General features: G+C 41.0%; 1 long non-coding RNA gene across 1 annotated transcript; it reads left to right on the top strand.

The window, feature by feature from the left end:
* The first annotated feature begins 15,884 nt into the window (after window positions 1-15,884).
* LOC142180265 (uncharacterized) lies at window positions 15,885-18,996 on the top strand. The gene is made up of 2 exons (XR_012708562.1): window positions 15,885-16,205; window positions 18,494-18,996. It is a non-coding gene; the product is annotated as an uncharacterized LOC142180265 (long non-coding RNA).
* Window positions 18,997-20,561: the final 1,565 nt, after the last annotated feature.

Raw genomic sequence — 20,561 nt, 5'->3', positions numbered from 1 at the left:
CTCAACTAGCCTCTCACAACACTTCAATTCGCAATTTGAAAGTTCAATTTGGGGCAAATTTTGCAAGCTTTAAACACTCGTCCTAAGGGGGCACTACCAAGTGACACGGTGGTGAACCCAAAGGGTGAGAACAACATGGGACATGCCATGGCCGTGACTACAAGGAGTGGAAAAGGTGGGGATGCAGCCACCTCAAGTCAAAGGAAAATTGAGGATGATGAACAAGTGGTACAAGAAGATGAGATCCCGAACAATGTGGTGCAAGCAAATGATGAAGTAAGAATTGATATTGATGACAATGTGGAGGAGACTCAATAGGAATTGAACCCGTTTAGGGAGCCCATTATTGACATACCGGAACCGGTAGTGCCAAAGGCTAAGGCACCAATGCCAAGGCCTCCCCCTCCATACCCTCAAAGGCTTGCCAAGAAAATGGAGAGAATCAATTCAAAAAGTTCATTAACATGATGAAGATTCTATCTATTAATGTGCCATTAGTTGAGGCTTTGGAGAAAATGCCCGGTTATGCAAATTTCATGAAGGACTTGGTGACAAAAAGCGGTCGATGAATTGTGAAACTATAAAGATGGCTCATCAAGTGAGTGCTATTATGCACTCAATGGATCCTAAATTGGAAGATCCTGGCGCTTTCACAGTTCCTTGTACCATTGGAAGTGCCGACTTTGCTAGAGCTCTTTGTGATCTTGGGGCAAGTATCAATTTAATGCCTTATTCGATTTTCAAGACATTGGGAATTGGGCAACCAAGACCCATATCTGTGAGATTACAAATGGCGGATCGTACCATGAAGAGACCGTTGGGTATAATTGATGTTGGGTTGGTTCGTGTTGATAAATTCATTCTCCCGGTGAATTTTGTGATTCTTGATTGTGAAGTGGACTATGAGGTGCCGATTATTCTGGGTAGATCTTTCCTTGCTACGGGGAAGGCTCTTGTTGATGTGGAAGCCGGTGAACTCACTTTCCGAGTGGGTGATGAAAAGGTGGTTTTCCATGTGTGCAAATCTATGAGGAAACCGAATAGTAATGAAGTGTGTTCGTTTTTGGACTTGGTGACCGATGTGATTATTGATGATACTAGTGCCACGATGAATGTTGATGCTATTTTGGAGTCCGTTTTGCTTAACCTTGATGATGACGAGGCGGATGGCTATGTGGAATGCATGAACTCATTCCAAGGAATGGGGCCGTACACTTATGGACCCCGCAAATAGTCCTTGGATCTTGAAAATCGGAAGACTCTTCCAACAAAGCCCTCAATCGAGGAGCCTCCCACTTTAGAGTTAAAGTCACTGCCTCCGCATCTCAGGTATGAATTCCTTGTCCCTTGTTCTACTTTACCGGTTATTCATTCCTCGTGTTTGACTAACGTGCAGGTAGACTCCAAATTGGTGATGCTACAAAAGAGAAAAAAAGCTATTGGATGGACATTGGCAGATATTCGAGGAATAAGCCCCACATTTTGCATGCACAAGATTAATTTGGAGGAAGATTCCAAACCCTCCATTGAACATCAAAGGAGTCTAAATGAAGCAATGCAAGAGGTGGTCAAAAAGAAATTCATCAAGTGGTTAGATGCAGGGGTTGTTTACACCATTTCCGATAGTTCGTGGATCTCTCTGGTGCAATGTGTCCCAAATAAAGGGGGCATGAATGGTGGTTACCAATGACAAAAACAAGTTGATTCCTACAAGAACGGTGACCGGGTGGAAAATGTGTGTGGACTATCGCAAGCTCAATAAAGTCACAAGGAAGGATCATTTCCCACTTCCCTTCCTAGATCAAATGCTTGATAGGTTGGCCGGCCGTGCTTTCTATTGTTTCCTTGATGGGTATTCCGGCTACAATCAAATTCTTATTGCTCTGGAGGATCAAGAGAAGATTACTTTCACATGTCCTTATGGTACTTTCACATTCTCGCGGATGCCATTTGGGTTATACAATGCACCGGTGACTTTTCAAAGGTGTATGATGGATATCTTCACGAACATGGTGGAGGATTTCCTTAAGTCTTCGTGGATGACTTTTCAGTGGTCGGGAATTCTTTTGATGATTGCTTGAAAAATTTGGATAAGGTCTTGGAAAGATGTGAAGAGAAGAACTTGGTGTTGAATTGGGAGAAATGTCATTTCATGGTTGAGGAAGGCATTGTCCTTGGCCATAAAATTTCAAAGAATGTTATTGAGGTCGACAAGGAGAAAAAAGAGGTGATTTCTAAACTTTGACCTCTAACATCCGTGAAGGGAGTGAGGAGTTTCTTGGGTCATGCGGGGTTCTACCAGAGTTTCATCAAGGATTTTTCTAAAGTGGTGAACCCCTTGTGTAAGCTTTTGGATAAAGATATCAAATTCCATTTCAATGAGGATTGCATGAAGGCATTTGAATTGCTCAAGTTCAAATTGACAACTACTCCTATTATCACCGCCCCGAATTGGAGCTTGCCTGTTGAGCTCATGTGTGACGCTAGTGATGTGGCGGTCGGAGCAATTTTGGGGCAACATGTCAACACGATCTTTCATCCGGTCTACTATGCTAGTAAGACCATGAATTATGCCCAAGTCAATTACACAGTGACCGAAAAAGAGCTCCTTGCTATTGTTTTTGCTATGGAGAAGTTTCGCCCGTACTTTATGGGTACAAAGGTGATTGTCCATATGGATCATGCGACACTTCGGTACCTTATGAGCAAGAAAGGTTCAAAGGCTTGGTTAATGAGATGGGTGCTTTTGTTGCAAGAGTTCGATCTAGACATCCAAGACCGCAAAGGCAGTGAAAACCAAGTGGCGAACCACTTGTCTCGCTTGGAGGAGGAGGGGAGGCCACATGACGGCCTTGAAATCAATGACTCCTTCCCCGACGAGCAACTTCTAACCATTTCAATGACCGAGATGCCATGGTTCACTGATTTAGTAAATTATCTTGTGAGTGGTATTGTACCGGATGAGTTCTCTCCAAACCAAAGGAAGAAGATCAAACGGGATTGCCTAGACTATTATTGGGATGAACCGTGCCTCTTCTGGATTTGTACCGATGGCGTGATTAGAAGATGTGTGCCAAAGGAGGAACAATTTGAAATTCTTGGGGCTTGTAATTCTTCACCCTACGGCGGTCACCATAGGGAGCAAGAACAACGGCCAAGGTATTGAGTTGTGGATTCTATTGGCCTACTCTCTACAAGGACGCAAGTGATCTAGTTAAGCGTTGTGATGAATGTCAAAGGGCCGGTGGGATTTCAAAGAAAAATGAGATGCCCCTCACCACTATCTTGGAAATTGATATTTTTGGTGTGTGGGATATTGATTTCATGGGACCGTTTGTAAGCTCTTGTGGGAACCCCTACATTTTGGTAGCTGTGGATTATGTGTCAAAATGGGTTGAGGCCGTTGCTCTACCCAACAACGAATCTAGAAGTGTGGTGGCATATTTGAAAAAGAATATCTTCACAAGGTTTGGTACTCCGCGGGCCATTATAAGCGATGAGGGATCGCATTTTTGCAACAAAGCTTTTTATACCTTGCTTAGCAAGTATGGTGTCACTCACAAAGTCACGACCCCCTATCACCCTCAAGCAAGAGGACAAGTGGAAGTCTCCAACCGGGAGATCAAGAGTATTTTGTCAAAAACAGTGAATGCCAACCGGACAGATTGATCAACAAAACTTGATGATGCTTTATCGGCTTATAGAACGGCTTACAAAACACTGATTGCGATGTCTCCATACCGGTTAGTGTTTGGAAAAGCTTGTCACCTTCCGGTGGAACTTGAGCACAAGGCCATTTGGGCTTTGAAGAAGCTAAATCTTGAGTGGGATGTCGCCTCCAACTTAAGGGTGGCACAATTGAATGAGCTAGATAAATTTCGGTACCATGCATATACAAGTTCATCCTTATACAAGGAGAAGATGAAGCACCTCCATGACAAGTACATTCGGAACAAGAAGTTTAAAGAAGGTGATCTTGAGTTATTCTTCAATTCTCGGTTATAGATGTTTCCGAAAAAGTTGAAGTCTAAATGGAGTGGCTCGTTTCAAGTTGTAAGTGTGACACCCTTTGGTACATTGGACTTGAAGAATAAAAATGATGAAGTGTTTAGAGTCAATGGTCACCGGGTGAAGCACTATCTGGGAAAGGTTGGTGATGGCCATGTAGTGGCAGTGATTCATTTCAAGTGATTGATGGTAAACTGCGTCGTGTCGCAACGTTAAATCAGGCGCTTCTTGGGAGGCAACTCATGTTTCTTTTTCTTTTTCTTTTTCTTCTTCTTTAGATAGGTCTTATTTTGTGCTAACTGGTTTTGAAGTGTGTTGCAGGAATGAGTGTGCTTTGTAGGAACTGTGCTCAGGAAAAGTGGCTAAGTGTGAAAAAAGTGTGGACCGCACAATTTTGAAGGCCACAACAGAAAGGGATCTGTGGCCGCACAATTCTTGTTGCGGCCGCACAACTGGAGATCAAAAATTGCAAACTCTCTAAAGTTATACATGTCAGAGAAATGTCCAAAGTGCGGCCGCACAAGGAAATGTGCGGTCCGCAAAAAGATTTGTTGTCGTACCCAAAAATGTGCGGATCGCAGATCATCAAAGGGTAATTTGTAACAGGTAAAGGAGTGCGGACCGCACACAAAATTGTGCGGCCGCACTCATCTCTTGAACTCTTTCCCTAAATGGTCAAGTATAAATTGTAGCCTTCTCACTACTGTTGAGACTTTACGAACTCTGAACAATTAAAACAAAAGCAAACACAGTGCACTCAACTTATTCATGCATCTAACACTCATTTCATCATCTTTGATTCTTCCTTAGCATCACTACATCACTAGTATGTTCAGTTTTTTTCAATTTTCTTAATTTTATTCCTAGTTAGTTTAGTTATTTTTACGCCTAATGTCAAATTCATCATCATGTGAGCTTAAATTTGTATGGGTAACTTTCTATTTGCTATTTGGGGGATGAGTAAACTGTGTATCATGTCTAAATAGTTACTACCATGTCTAAATTGTGCCTGAATTAGAAACCCTAAGAGTCTGCCCGATAAATTTTTGAATTGTGCGGTCCACAGATCAGTAGGCTAGGGCATTTGGTGTAGAATGATTGTGCGGACCGCACTTGAAATTGTGCGGTCCGCAAAAATTCAACCGTGAGTGTGTGTGTCCACAGATCAAGCAACTCTCTGTCTTTAGAGAGTTGTCATTTTTGAAGTTTCAATGTGGGGCTACACCCAAAATTGTGCGGACGCACTTCAGATGTGCGACCGCACTTAAATTTGTGTAGACCACAGAATCATCACTGCGGCTGCACTTTCAAATTATGCAGTCCGCACAACCCCATCTGTGACCACACTAAAAAATGTGCGGTCCGCACTTCCCCAACCCGCAACATGTTTTGTTCTGAAAATTTTATGCTTACATGCACTTAACTAGAACTGACTCTTACTGCTATTTTGTGCAGAATATGGTTAGATCAAGTGGTCATGGTGATACATAAAAGCGGAGGGGTGAACCTTCCAGAGGCAGAGGCAAAAGCACCTTACCCCTCGCCCTCCAAAAAGTGATCAGTAAGAAGGCAACAATAGGCTGAGGTAGATAGTCGGAGCCCTCCGAATCAAGTTCATATGCCCTGTCTAGGAAAACATCGGAGGGCGACTCAGTGCAAAGGCAGCCTGCTGTGAAATCACCGCCACAGCTTCCCCAGGACAGATACCGATTGAGAGATGAGTCTACCTCTTCTGAGAGTACTTCTGAGGAGTCGGATAATGACAGTCAGGGTTCAGAACCCTCATCTACTCATGCCCCCGCCACACCAGTCATAGTTGATGATTTTGATGATATTTCGGATGATGATCGGGGGGTGATACTAGAGTTGCAGGACTAGAGAGGTCAAAGAAGAAGGAAGTTTGGGAAGATATGTTTGTAAGCCTGACTGTATTCAACAGGTTCCGAGAGTGGTGGTCGCAAAGATCGCTCACTCTTGAGAAGCAGTTTGTGTTGAAAGATCTGGATAGATACAACCCAAATGTGTTAAGACAATTTCGGGAAAGAAAAGGGTGGAAATGTTTCACTTAAAGTGTAGTATATGCCAAAGAGCACTTGGTCCGGGAATTTTATGCCAATATGGCACACATCAAGAAGGGGACCAAAGTGAAGAAAGTGAGGAACTTGAAAGTGAGGCTTGACCAAACCACCCTGAACATATACCTAGGGTTGGAGGATGTGGAGCTGGTGCAATACTTGGAAAAGCTGGCTATGGGCGATGCAGCTCGCCCATGGCTAGCTGAGCTTCTGGCAGCTCCGGGACCACCACCACCATAGATCACAGCAGGGGTTCCCATTCAGCGAAATACCCTCAACTTTGAAGCAAAAGGTTGGTAGACATTTGTGTGCAGTCGAATAGATCCAAGCCAGAATGAAAATAATCTCCCAGTCCCACGGGCAGTCCTAGTTGCCTCCATCATGGCCGGGTACCCAATCAATGTGGGTGCCATCATGTCGGCCAATATAGCTTCGGTCATTAGGCAGGGTGGCAGCTCCTATTTGTATCCCAACACTATCACGGAGTATCTTACGGATGCGGGGGTGGAGTCCAATAGCTTTGATACGAAGGTTAGGGCTAAGACGCGATTCTCCTGGTACTCTCTGAAGTACCCAAGGAACCCGAAGAACAAGGGTAAGTTGACTACTACCGTAGGCCAGTTTGATGAGCCGTCGGTGGCAGTTGTAGATTCAGCTGCCACGCCTTCTACAGTAGCCATGCCTTCCACAGCAGCTGGGCCTTTCACCGATACAGCTGCCATACCTCCACCTCCATCTTCAGGGCCATTAGTATCAGTGCCTTCCTCCTCTATTTATCCACTCTCTGCACTGCGAGTCTCCCAGACACTGGCGAGTCTCAACAACTGGATGCAGACAGCTACTGCAAAGTTGTCTGACCTATCCAGTGCTGTTGTAGCTCAGACTTCTACCCCATCACCCCAGATACCTCTGTCAGTGGAGGAAACTTTGAAGAAAATATTGGAGAATCAGAAGACCATCATGGACACCTTGGTGGCACATGGGGGAGCAATTGAGGAGCTTAGGAAGCAGGTGAAGAAGATGAGGAAATCTCAGGCTTCGAGGAAATCAGTTGACAGGTTGAGATGAGAGGTGACCAAGATAGGAGCCGTTGGAGACCTTCCGTTTAACTTACTGGTGGAGACAGCTCCAGCAGTACCAGTAGACCCAACAGCACCCTCAGCACCAGTGGTACTAGCTGGCCAATCTAAGGAGCCAGGCCTCGCTGCCCACACTGCTGAGGCGCTGCTACAGATGTTCACCAACCCAGATACTCCCCGAGCAGAGGATGATGAGATCCAAGTGGAGGAGCCTGAGAGAGGTGATGCTGCTATGGACACAGAGACCATATAGGGGGTCCTCTCTACTCTTTCCCTTCCTTGTTTTTATTTTGTTAAGCATTGAGGACAATGCTTATTTTTATTTAGGGGGTGGAGTCTATTTTGATTCAACATTTGACATTGGCCTGTAATAACTGATAACATTTTCTTTCTATTTTTACTTTCATTATGTACATATTCTTCTCTCTCTATTGATGTATATATTCTCTTTCCCTTTCTCAGTTTGTATATTCATTTATGCTTTCAGCAGTTTACTTCATAACTTCTTTATTTTGTTTTCTCAATAGTCAATGTTTAGTCTAATAGCTTCTTATTTACTTTAATAGCTTCTTTTTAATTTAGTAGTTTTTTTTCATGTTTTTGGTTTTCTTAATGCCACGGTTCTTTCTAAAGTGATTTTTTTGTAAACCGGGTGACTCTTCCCAACGATGGATGGCGTGACAACCTTCTTAAGGGATTGAGTCCGTTTTTGATATTTAGGTAAGAATAGTATTAATAATGAATAAGAGGGACTAATTAAGTCGAACTAGAAGAGTCAAGCATGCTTCACTTGGTACCAACACACTTAACTACATGCTTATGATTAAAAATAAGTTTTTGGAAAGAAATAGCTCTAGTTAGTGACCTTTTGACTCTTGTGTTGACTTAAGCAATCATCGAGTGGTTTAGTTGAACCATTAGTAATTTTTAATCTCGAATATCATTATTGTGGTCCCTCGACTCTATCCTCTTGAACAATCTAGCTGTGTGAGAGGTGATATGTTTTGTTGCAAGTCCAAGTACCCGTGCGAATGGTCTAGAACTTGCCCCGAATGTGTTTCTAGGAGAAATTCTAAGTTTTATTTGGCTTGAGAAGTGATTGTAGGATCTCCTTGACCTGTTTTGAAATTTTCAATGACCTACCAATGTTGTTATCCCTAGTCAACCCTTTTGAACCTAAAACCTTTCTCATTTGATAACCATGTTACAAGCCTTTACCCGTTTTGTAGTGATCCTCTCTTGGTACCCGAGCTTTTCTTAACACGCTTGAGAAATAATTGGCTAAAACATAAGTTTAGGGGAGAGATGAGAAATTTGAAAGTGGTATCAAGGTACAAAAAGAGAAAAGAAATGAAGAAAAGGAAAGGCAAAGAAAAAGAAAGAAAGAACAAAAGAAAAAAAAGAAAGTAAATAAGTTGAAGAGTTGAAGGGATTCAAAGAAAAGCAAAAATGTAAAGCATGGAGAAAACAAAGAATGAGAAAACGAATATCATGACCAAGAAAGAGTGATGTTAAGTCTCTCTAGTTCCCCTAAGGAAAAAGAAAATGACTCAAAGAGTCGGCAAAGCATGAGCGAAAAAGAAAAAATGGAGTGCTTAAGGAAAGAGGAACTCGTTCTATTCCAACATTTCCTACCTTAGTCCAAAAGCCTTCATTACATTCCGAAAAACCCCTACGTGATTTCAAGCCGAATGAACTTATATTAGTGGTGATTTACTCGAGGAGCAAGCATATGGTACTAAGAGCCGTACTTGTGACATTCTTTTGAGAGAGATGAGCTAACTTTTCACAAATCCTTGAAGTGAGTGCTACATTCTTAAGTGAGATATGCTAACGGAGAGTAGAGGAGGAGGAGTTTGGGATCCACAATGACCTACATGAAAAATCTAACTTCCTTGATGAGTAAAGTCAACTCTTGATGCTCTAGTGTCACATTAGAACTATTTGTGCTTAAAACTTAAAATCATTGCCTTGTTGATAATTCATAAGTGTTGTGGGTAATTGTTGGTCCCAATAGATGTGTGTTTGATTCACCTTAGATTAGTTGGAATAGCTCTTATCTTGTGGAGATGGGAATTACCTTATTTGCTTGAGGACAAGCAAAAGTTTAGGTTTGGGGGAGTTGATAAGTGGAAATTTTGACTACTTATTAGCGCCTTTTAGCTTTCGTTTTAGTCCAAAGGTATCTAATTGTATTCCCAAAAACTGATGAAATATGCTTACCTGCAGAAGTATTGGAAAATGAGCCACTACGATGAAATCCAACTCAAGAAGGAGTGATCTGAACAAGAAAAAAAATCAGGCACAGAAGCTCAAGTGCGGACCGTAGATTTCTATCTGCGGCCGCAAAATGTGAAGGAAAATCAACAGAGCCCCAGTGCAAAGTGCGGACCGTACAATTATTGTGCGGCCGCAGAAGCTACGTAAGAGCCAAAGTTCAGAGATTTTCATTTCAAGCTCAAGAAGAAATGCGGACCGCACTGCGACCGCACTCAGGAAATGTGCGGTCCGTAGAAGAGCCCAGTGCGGCCGCACCCAGAATTGTGCGGACCGCAAAACATAAGAGATGCGGCCGCAATCTAGAATTGTGCGGCTTCATAGTCAACTCATGTCAAGATCTGAAGAGAAGTGCGGACCGCACATATAATTGTGCGGCCGTAGAACCTCCAAAAGGGCAATTTTATCTGAAAATTTCAGCTTTGTATAAATAGACTACTTTCACGAAATTAGGTTAAGTTTTGAATATTGAAAGTCATGTAGCCGTTTTTACTTGCCCCTTTAGGAAAATTTAGCTTACTTTGGTGATTTAACATTGGATTTTTATCTTTTAATCTTGCAATATGAGTTTTATCATCTTTTCTTCTTTATTTTCTTCTATACCCATTATGAGTAGCTAGATTTCTAACTAGGGTTGTGACCCAACCCTAGTGTGTAAACCTAATGGGTGTTTGATTTATTGCTTGTTTATGGTTGAGTGTTGATTATCTAGCCTTGTTTTTGCTTTTATTTGAAGATTTAATGATTGCAAACATTATCTCATGCCTAATTGACTTGGTCTCTTCTTGAGAAAGAGAGACTTAGTCTAGAAAAACTTGGCTAAAAATAATTTGGGATAAAATCAAAAGATTGATAGTCCCAATTAAAGGGTTGAACCTAGAGATAGTAAAACCCGACTTGAGCATTTTATCAATTGTTTTGTTCAATACCCATTTGGACTTGAGAAAGCCAAACTGGACAAAATCACTCTCTTACCGAGAGGTATTGAGTTGGTACTTGAGTGTTAATAGCTATAATACACCCCGACCAACGAAACAAGCTTTACAGTTTACAACCCATTAGGCAAACACCTAGGTGAAGGTCATAGCCCTAGGCCTTTTACATTATTTGAAAACAACAACAAAAATAATTTCTTAGTTTTAATTATTTATCTTGCAATCTTAGTTTAAATTAGATCTAGAATCAACCAAATCTTGTGAAAGTGCAATTTAAGATAGTTCAAGCTCATCCACCACAATATATACTTCTAAATCCCATTCATATAGCTCCCTGTGAAATTCGACCCCGACTCTCTGTTGGGTATTACTATTGCATCGACCGTTTCATAACTCAAATAGAGGTGTGACTTGGACGAGATCAAAAGGCTCATACGAGTTGGAAAACCAAAATGGAGAAAATTTTCCCAACAATTAGAACGTGGCACACCTCAAAAGATATTATTGCTGATGAACATTATCCGATCAGAAAGTATGTGTTGCAATCTTTTTCCCTTCGTTCAGTTTTTGTCCCAATTGGGTTTTTCTGGCAAGGTTTTTAACGAGGAAGCAACATAAAGCATACTACGAAGAGAGCAACAATAAGACCTTTAATATCAAGGCACGCAAACAAAGATCCACTCAGGGATGGTTAGATAATCTTTTGCTCTGTAGAAAATTTCCACCGGGAAGTTAAGTTTGCTATTGAGCAAAGGTTACCTGATCGTTCACGAGCAATGCATTAGTGGAATCTTCGAAGATACAAGACATCCAGTGTTCCAATTCGCACTCTACGCATTCGAACACTAGGGGGAATGGTATGAGGATACGGTAACAATGACTGCCACGTCGACCGAGAAACCAAAAATCGGAAATATAATTGCATCATCGGGACCGGGGACTGCGCGGCCAGCCCCGTAGAAACAAGTTGTACAAGTTAGCCACAAGTACTGGCAATCTCTTTTCAGCATAGCAAATGCTTATGTACTTTTTGAAAATAGAAGGAATAAATGAAATCCTTTTGTTTTTATCTTGTTTCTTATGTGAACAATGAATTAACTTACTTTTTCATTTGAAAGTTAAACAAATATTTCAAATGGTAGTGCCATAATGAACAGGAGACGTCCTCTTCAAGAGCACCGTAAACATAATAGGGCCCTCTATTATAAAAATTCTCATGTTAAAAGGTTGATTCCGGAAGAATTTATGCCCGGAATCAAAATGCCTTCGGGGAAAGATACGCCCGAAGCCGTAGACGAAAGGACGCAAAAAGTAAACTTGCGTAAATACTTATCAAAGCCCTCATAAAAAAGGGCTGATGCCCAAATCCAAAATGATTTCGGGGAGAATACACCCAAGGCTTCATATAATAAGACGCAAAACAGAAAAGCTTGCGCTAAATTCTTAAGCAAAAGGAAGAAAATGCAAAGATTAAAGACTTGCATGAATATTCAAATGAAAGGAAGACTCAAATAATACTTGAGCAAAAGATATTTTTATTTACAAAAATATGTCAAAATGGCACAGGTATAGGAATTGGGAAAAGAAAAGAAAAGCTAAATTGCAGTATCTCCTGAACCAGTAGGAAGAGAAGTGTTCGCGCCCCCGGGAGAAGTAGACGGACCCACCAATGGCTTAATATTTACACCAGTTTTGGCCTCTTCTAAGGTTTTTCTCCTCATGTTGTACATAGCGTAAGTTTTCTCAATAACGAGGGAAGCTGCTCGGTGCTTAAGTTCTTCTTTGAGTTGGGATACCTCGGCAGAAAGGTTTTCCCGGGTGGACCTAGCAGATGTGAGGCTAACATCAAGGTCACAGGCAGTTGAACTAAAAAGCCTATTATGCTCGATAGTTTTCCTATACTTCTCTTCCAGCTGGGCGTGTTTCGCCCCCATAGCAGCAAGCTCTTCAATTTGGGGGTTCAAGGCCGCCTCTAAGTTGATCACTCTTTCAGCGGAAGCAGCCTCACGTTCGGTTGCAGCAAAAACGGTGTTATGGACTTTAGCCCATTTGGCTAAGGGTTACCATTTCTTGCTCGTTTTGCTGCAAACGAGCCTCCAATACAACAACCTCAACAACTTTGGCTTCCAGTTCCGAAAGGTGAGCGACATGTTGCTCCCGCTCTGCCAAAAGCTGATCCCATGCGGAGGTAATCTCTTCCTTTTCACGAATCAACCTATGAAGGCCCTCGGAAGCAAGAAAGTTGGCCTATAAAGTAATAAGGGTAAAATTCAGGATGTGTTCATACCCAAAAATAGAAGGAGTAATAAAGGAAGAAAAGAACGTACTGCTATAGCATTGTGCATGGCGTTGTTCAACAAACACTCTCCCGAGAGTGCCTGAATCTTTTCCAGTCTTTCTCTGAAGCCAAAGGCTTTAGATAATTAGCAAGCTCCACCGCCCGGGATAGCAATTTACATCCGGTGGAGACCTAAAGAGTAGCATTCCTCCTCCTTTGTGGATCTTCAGAAGGGGCAGCATAATTTTGCCCCAAATTCCCATGAATTGGGGACTATGGAAGAGGAACACCTTCTTCATGGTCAAGTACGGCCGGTGGAGGTGTTGTAGCAATTGTTGATGGAAGGGTGGATGAAGATGGAAATGATATAGCAGTTGCTGGTGTTGGTAAAATTGGAGATGAAGCTGATGGAGTTGAAGAATGAGAAGCAGCTGCATCAAATCCAGTGCTGGTTGTTGGTTGCTCGCCAACCAAAGGCGGCAGGGACCTGGTACTCAGCCTCGCAATACTGAGCACAGCAATTGGGGCCCGAAAACGGGAGTTGACATTATCTACTAAATCAAACTCTCCCCAAAGTGTCGAGGCATCGTCCTCGGTTGGTGTAGTTATCTCAACGGGCCGAGCATCCTGTTGAGATGATGAGGATCGTCGTCTTCTATGTAGAGAAGCTCCCTCATCACTAGCTTCTTCATCATCGTCGATCGTCACGGCATCTATGACCGGCCCGAAAAGAGGGCCAGTCACCATCTCTACCGGAGATGACTCGGGGGCATCGGTCCTCGCCCTCTTATTTTTTTCCCCGGCTGCGGAGGAGCATCTTCTCTTTGGTTGTTTGTTTTCCAGTCAGGGACTCCATAAAGAAACATTTGCTCCTGAAGCAGGCCCGAAGACACATGTTCGAGTAAGCGCCTCCTGAAGCAGCCTCGCTGCATCAGCAGGATCAGCCAAGACATTCTCCTCGAGAACAACAACAGAGCTCGCAGGTAGACCTAATTTCATAAGACAGGTTAGAAGGGATCAATCAAGTTCTACACATGAAAAATCGAAACAAAGTGAGTTTGAACTACCATGATTCTTGGCCTTCCACCCGTATTTAGGGGCCAACTCTTTCCACAAGCGAGTCTCTGGCGTCGTAACATCCAAGATCTTTTATACCCACCGATCCAAACCTTCAACCATAGGTGGGATCCATCGAGTTGTTGAAAAAGGCGAAGGATGGAGGATCAATTCGGCTATAGAAAAATATTCAGTAAAAGGAAATATTAAACAAAAAGCTTACGAGTGCGGTTCCAAGCGGCCGAAAAGGTTGGAGCCGTTGCTGGAATGATGTCATTGGTGACAGCTGTAATGAACCGTTCCACCCATCCACGATCGTTGTCATCATCCATGCTAGACAATAGAGCATGGTGACCACGCTTGCATAGGTTTATCATTCCCCTGCAGAAGATTTTGGGAGAATAGAGATTCATCATATGAGCTAAGTTTAGCTCATCTCCAGTCTCCTGGCACAAACGTCGAATGCAAGCAACCGTCCTCCACACAGAATAACTTACTTGTGCCAAACACAGTTGGTAGCGGAGGCAAAACTCCGCAATCATGGAGTCAAGCTCTCCGTTCAAAGAGAATGCACCCAAAGTAAAGGGATACGTGTAAAAATATGTAAAACCCTCCTTGGGTAAGGTGACTCACTCCGATAGGTCAGGGGCAATAATGTCCAAGTTATGGCAGTGGCAGTCTTCCTTCACAGCAGGAATGCTAGAAGGACATATGGAAGAAAGATACCTGCTGACGGCCCATGTACGAGAGTTAGCAGTAGAAAATTTCTCTTTGAAGTCTCTTGTGGTAATAAGACTTCTAGGGATGATGGAGTCCACCGTTGGAGGAGCAGAGTCCTCAGCCTTGTTCTTGCCCTTTGAAAAGCCGGTACGCTTTGAGGAAGAAGCCATTGTATTGGAAGAAGAAGAAGATTTTTTGTACTAAGAGAATTAGAGGAAAGGTGAAGAGCAAGATGCAAGTTAGATAAGGGAAGCTTGAAAGATTATAAAGTATAAGGGAGAAGGTTGATACGTATAAGTAAAAGTTTTGGCGGCTAAATTCATGGCCATGATTACCTCGATAATCGAGTAGAAAGTTGTGTTGAATCATGAGATGACGCGTGTTTGGGGCATTAAATGCAAAGAGATGTGCGTCTAATCAACTGTAAGAAGCCTTCAGAGGGAATTATAGTACTTCCCGCCAAAAGAGTGTTTCTACCAACTTTCCGGTAACACAAAGTTATGTCATCGGAAAGCAGAGGACTATCTGTATAGGGTAAAATATGCAGTGACACTTGGTCGTCCAAAAAAGGGACACGTGGGACCCAAGACGGGGATGGCTAAAGACCGAAGACAGTTGCTTCGTTTGTCACCAGAAAGAATAACGCTCATAAAGATGTGATAAATATTCTACGTCCGGTAGCATTTAATAGAGAATATTCTATGGCATTAAGAGCAATTACCCGTTACAGAGAATTTGACATTTATGTTACCGTTACATCTTCATCAATGTCCCTCATAATTGACATTAAAGAAGGGCACAATCCTAGAACCTTCTTCATAACTATAAATAGTGAGCTTAGTTGTCATTGTAAAGGACACGAATTTTCTGGCAAACTTACGCTACATTTTATACAAAGCTCAATACAATCTTATCTTCTTACTTTTTAATTTCGTTGTTGTTGTGCCCGCAAATCCTGTTCCCGAAACTGTTGCTTTTGCTGTTTCGTCTATATCTTAAGGCAAAGTATTGCATAACTCTTCGATTATTTTATTATTTTAGGATCAAATTAATTTATTTGTCTAGAAACCGCGTATAAATTCAATTGTACCATTTTACGGATAAATAATTATACACCAGCAATTTTAATCGATATATAATATTATGAAAAAATAGAGTATGAGGTAAAATAATTATTAAAAAGATAGAATGAAGAGAAATAGAATTATAGTACGAGTAAGACGAGTAAAAATAAATAACTATGCAACCACACCAAATTAATTATTATATAAAATGGATTCTTATCAATATATAATATCGAATTTAATCATAAGATATAATAAAATTAAAATAATAGTTAAAATAAGATTATATTTAACAATACTATAGATACAACCGTCCAAACAAAGCGTAGGAAGACGTGTCCCAAATTAGTCCGAGTGTGCTAGTTTTGAATGTAAATGACTTGCTTCCGATCAGATTCCAAAATTCCTGTAACGAAACACCAAAATGAAATCTTTGGTTTCTCTCAAGAACATTCACCGTTCCCCGCCAAATGTTTCCACCTCCGCCGTTAATTCCGTAACGCCACAGCGCCTGTCTTCGCACTCCACCACTATCACCACCACCTCTAACCTTCGTTTCTCTTCTTTTATGTTATATCCACAAAGCTCAATAACCCAATCCTCTTCTTATCCTAACACGTCATTCTGTCGCTGCCGGGCTACCAGTTCCGGCCCACCTTCGCCTCCACAAACCGACCCACCCAATAACGAAGAAGACTCATCCTCATCTCCAGGTATTCGTAGCTCATTTTCTTGTATTTGTATTGAATTTTTTGTTTTCCTATTTATTGCTTCAGATTAAACCGCTATCAATAGCTAAATTTGACTTTGATGCTACTACTTATTGGAGTAGTATCTTTTAGTAAGAACTACTGCTGTGTTTGAAACAAGATTCATATCATGAACTATATTCTTAGACGAGGTTTTAGCTTCAATATACCATCTCTGTTAGATATAATATCTGTTGGGAAGTAGATTCATTTATTGCCAATTCCTTGCAAAATTATGTAATGACTTGTAACTAATTCTTAATCACCTAGGGGATAAGGAAAGGAGATTATGTTTCTTGCTTGATATATTTTCGAGCTATTCTTTTCAAGATCAAAATTTGATGCAATTTATCTGAAAATTAAGATGTCTTAGGAGCAATTTTACCACGTCTTCACATTAGTATATGTTGATGCTTTGCTAATCTTGTAAGCATCTTTCTTCAACTTCGAAAAGTTTTTCATGTATAATGTCATTACTTTCAGTTTCAACTATCTGTTGCTTCATATTTAAAGATGGAAGCTGTTAGAAAGAATGCACCTTGGCTTAGGGTAGTAACAACTATAGAGCTATCTTGCATATTTATATGAATCCTTCAATACCCCCTGCTGCACTGATACAACATGGATGTGGGTGTGTGGTACATACCAGATTTGATCAATTCTTCCAGGGTGCGTTGGCGGCCAAGGAACTAAGAAGCATAGGTTTCCGTGGTTTTTTTATCCGGTTAACATACATACTCTATACATATACACGTATAACTGCAAAATATTACCCCCAGGGCTTTGGTCTGATGGTAAGAGCGCAATGCGTGATGTGTAGGTTAGGTACATCATGGGTTTGAACCTTGCCACAGTCAAAAATCTGGTATTTAAGCGGAGAAGGGTAGAGGGGCGAGCCCATTATCCCTCATGGATTTCCTGGCAACCACCCCCCACCCCAAAAAAAAAGGAAAAAGAAAAAGAAAAAGAATTGCATTAAGTATTAGAATATTTTGTTATTGCATGAGATATGCTTATGGAATAAAATTATTTATTTTGGTTCGATGTCTTTTCAATTTATTCTTGTACATTTATTAGACGATCCGAACATACCTATACTCATTCCTGTTCCCTGAATCCTAAGTAAATATAATAACAACAGCCCAGTGTATTCCCACAAGTGGGGTTTGGGGAGGATACGATGTACGCAGCCTTTCCCCTACCCTGGAAGGGCAGAGAGACTGTTTCCGGTAGACCCTCGGCTAAAGAAAGGATGGAAGGAGCACTGATAGCAAGTAATAAAAATACAGGATATTTAGAAAACTAAATCCCCCTGAATCCTAAGTATTAGGTGATAAATAATCCCACCCATATCTTATACCTTCACAAGCGTCCATGTACCGTAGCTCTGTGGCATTTCTGGATACAGTGCAGCAAATGATCTCCTAAATGGACAACCAAATGTTCGTTCTGCAAGATACATGGATACTTGGATGCTAATCATCAGAGGAGATTGAGAAACACGATGACAAAAACAAAACATATGTCATAACGTGGAGGTTAATGGTTGGAATGAGCTGAACACTATCGTCATTAATGAATTTTGACCAGTGCACTTATATTTTGGGATGCTTTTTAACTATTTATGAAATGACCTGGATGAAACGATCATTGGCTTAAAAAAAGAGAGTAATTATCCAATGAATGATTTGTGTCACTTGCTCAATAACCTGAAACAAATATTTTGATACCCTTTTCTTGTTCCTCCTTTTTTTTGTTGTGTGTGTGTGTGTGTGGTGGTGGGTGGGGGTGGGGGTTTATGTTTGGGGTCGAATCCAGGTAAAAATATCTGGCAGCTACTTAATACATTGTTAGTGACACGTTCCAATGACTAGAATTGATCAGGATTAGCAACTGACGGACAAAAAATTGTTAACCTTAAAATATCGCCTGAAATTTCATCTCGCGTTATTAAGTTACTGGCTTAGCATAGCTTTTCTGCTGTGCGAGCTTGTTTTTGCTGTATTTTCTCTACTAAAGGGATCGTCTTGCAAATTATTTATTAATCGATTATTGTTTAGTATATGAGATACTGATGGTCAAGCATCAGACTTAAGTGATAATCTGGGAAGGTGTAATGATTGATGCCAGTAACTTTGGTACTGTTTACTTTGCTTCTGAAACTAATGGAACTCTCTTTTTCCTTGAGTGTATGCTGTGACAGTACTCATATTGTTACGGATCCCTGACAAATGTTTAAATTTCTGAATCAGGTATCGTGGAATCTTTCTCCAAAGCGCAAGACACCATGCAGATCTTTTTTGCTGTATTATTCTGGATGTCACTTTTCTTCTGGTATTCTGTGTGGGATGGGAAGAATGATGGCAGACCAAACAAGGGTTCTCGATTTAGAAGATAAAATTGTAAGAAGTTTCTTTATGGTGTCTTGTACGATTTACTCCTTATGCTGTCTACATGTTAATGTAAAACATGGGGAGCAAAGGGAAGAAAGAAAAAAAGAAAGGATTTAGTGTGTTCGGTAGTTTAGTGTTACTGAAACATGGAGATCGTTCTGTCTGCTTCACTTAAAGGTAGTATAGAGCTCCCTGTTAGCCCAGCTAGCATTAGTTCATTCATGCTGCGATTCTTAAGCTTCTACTATAGGGCTTTGAGAGCAAAATTTGCTGTTCAATTATATGGAATTAGAGTCTATTACGGTGCTCCCTATATTCGAGTCTATTACAGTGCTCCCTATATTCTGCTCTCTTGGATAGAAGAATACTTTGCCCTGTCTTGTTCAAGAATTTATGAGATTTTTTTGTTCCAAAAGCAAAGCAGACTTTTCCTTCTCTTTGTTGTCTTGTGGCGTGTGTGTGATTGAATTGAAAAGAAATCCTAAATAATAAGAATGTCGTTGGCTATCAGGTACCACAACTACTTAGCTTAACCTAGTGTTTTAAAGTAGTTCCCTGTAGGAAGTTTTGAAATATCAGTTTTAGAAATACTCATGTCTCTGAAAACTGCAAGCTTCTTGCTCTTTCCTTACTTTTTTCAACCGTGATATGAGAACGAGTAAGTAAAGATTAATTCCTCCAGCGCTATCTGTATGGTATGATATGGAGAAACATATGGTAGTGGCCTTCATCCTTGTGAAGGAAATGTAGATTTTGTTACAATATATCTTAGTGTAGAAATATTCAACCCCCTTTTTTCTTTTGGTGAAAGAAGAATTTGGAGCAATTGTCATCTAATGAGCTGAAGCAACTATTAGTGTCTTTTCCTTGGTGAATGTGGTGTGTATTTTCTTTTCTCATCGGAGCTATTTTTCCTCTCCCCGACTAGTGATGAATGTACAAGACTTGCACAGCATCATGATTCCTGAGTAAGGTGGTTTAGTACTCTTATTCAAATAAGTCTTGCTAATACAACAACAACAACAACCCAGTAAAATTTCACAAGTGGGGTCTGGGGAGGGTAAAGTGTACGCAGACCTTACCCCTACCCAATGGGTAGAGAGGTTGTTTCCAAAATACCAAATTCTAGATGTTGCTATTTGAATGCAACAAACAAGAAACACAGCTGGGGATGTAAGCTGTCCTAGAGTTGTTTTAACACTTCTCATCCTTTCTGCTTAGTATGTCTATGCCTCTGAAATTATAAATGAGAAAATAAACATCTCTCTATGCACTGGCAATTATTCTTCTCTTTTCGGTTTTCCCTTCTGCAAGCGAGTGGAAATTTGATAACTTGATGAACCAAGCACAATACACGTTTTTAAACTCTCGTGGAGTCCTCAGGCTATGGCGTCGGCATACTGGGTATACAGAGTTTTGTGTGAATGACGGCAATTATGGTTTATTACAAGGCCATGTAGGAAGTGAAAGAGAAAGTTCATTAGTATTGTATTAGATCGTGAATTTGGGTGTGAAAGAGCATAACTTGCCTGCTTTTATGTTGAGCACATTCGTTTGAACTCTTGATATGTAAAGGCAGATATTTAAACTTGACATGTTTGAATTTAGACGTTCTTAGCACTAAACTCATTTTCCCTTTAAATATTTGTTGAGATTTTTGTGGGGTTTCACATAAAACTCTCAATACTGGATCGGTCCCTGTTGATATGGAGGTGTGGATGGAAGTGGAAACTCTTAGTGAAGGAAGTTCGTAAAAAATTCCGTCTGTACACAAAAAGCAGGACCAGCTTCCTCTGGTAACGAAAGAAGAGGAGAAGAGAAGAGAAGATAGGTAAATTCTTTTAGTTAAAGACAGGGCAGTGGCCCCCTTTTGGTACCTGAATTTGGCATTCCACTGCATGATTGATGACTGCTAGCGAAAATCCTA

This window comes from Nicotiana tabacum, chromosome 4 (assembly GCF_000715075.1).
Source record: "Nicotiana tabacum cultivar K326 chromosome 4, ASM71507v2, whole genome shotgun sequence".
NCBI classification, from domain to species: domain Eukaryota; kingdom Viridiplantae; phylum Streptophyta; class Magnoliopsida; order Solanales; family Solanaceae; genus Nicotiana; species Nicotiana tabacum.
Note: the sequence above shows the minus strand (reverse complement) of the source record. Positions and strands in the feature narration are given on the sequence as shown.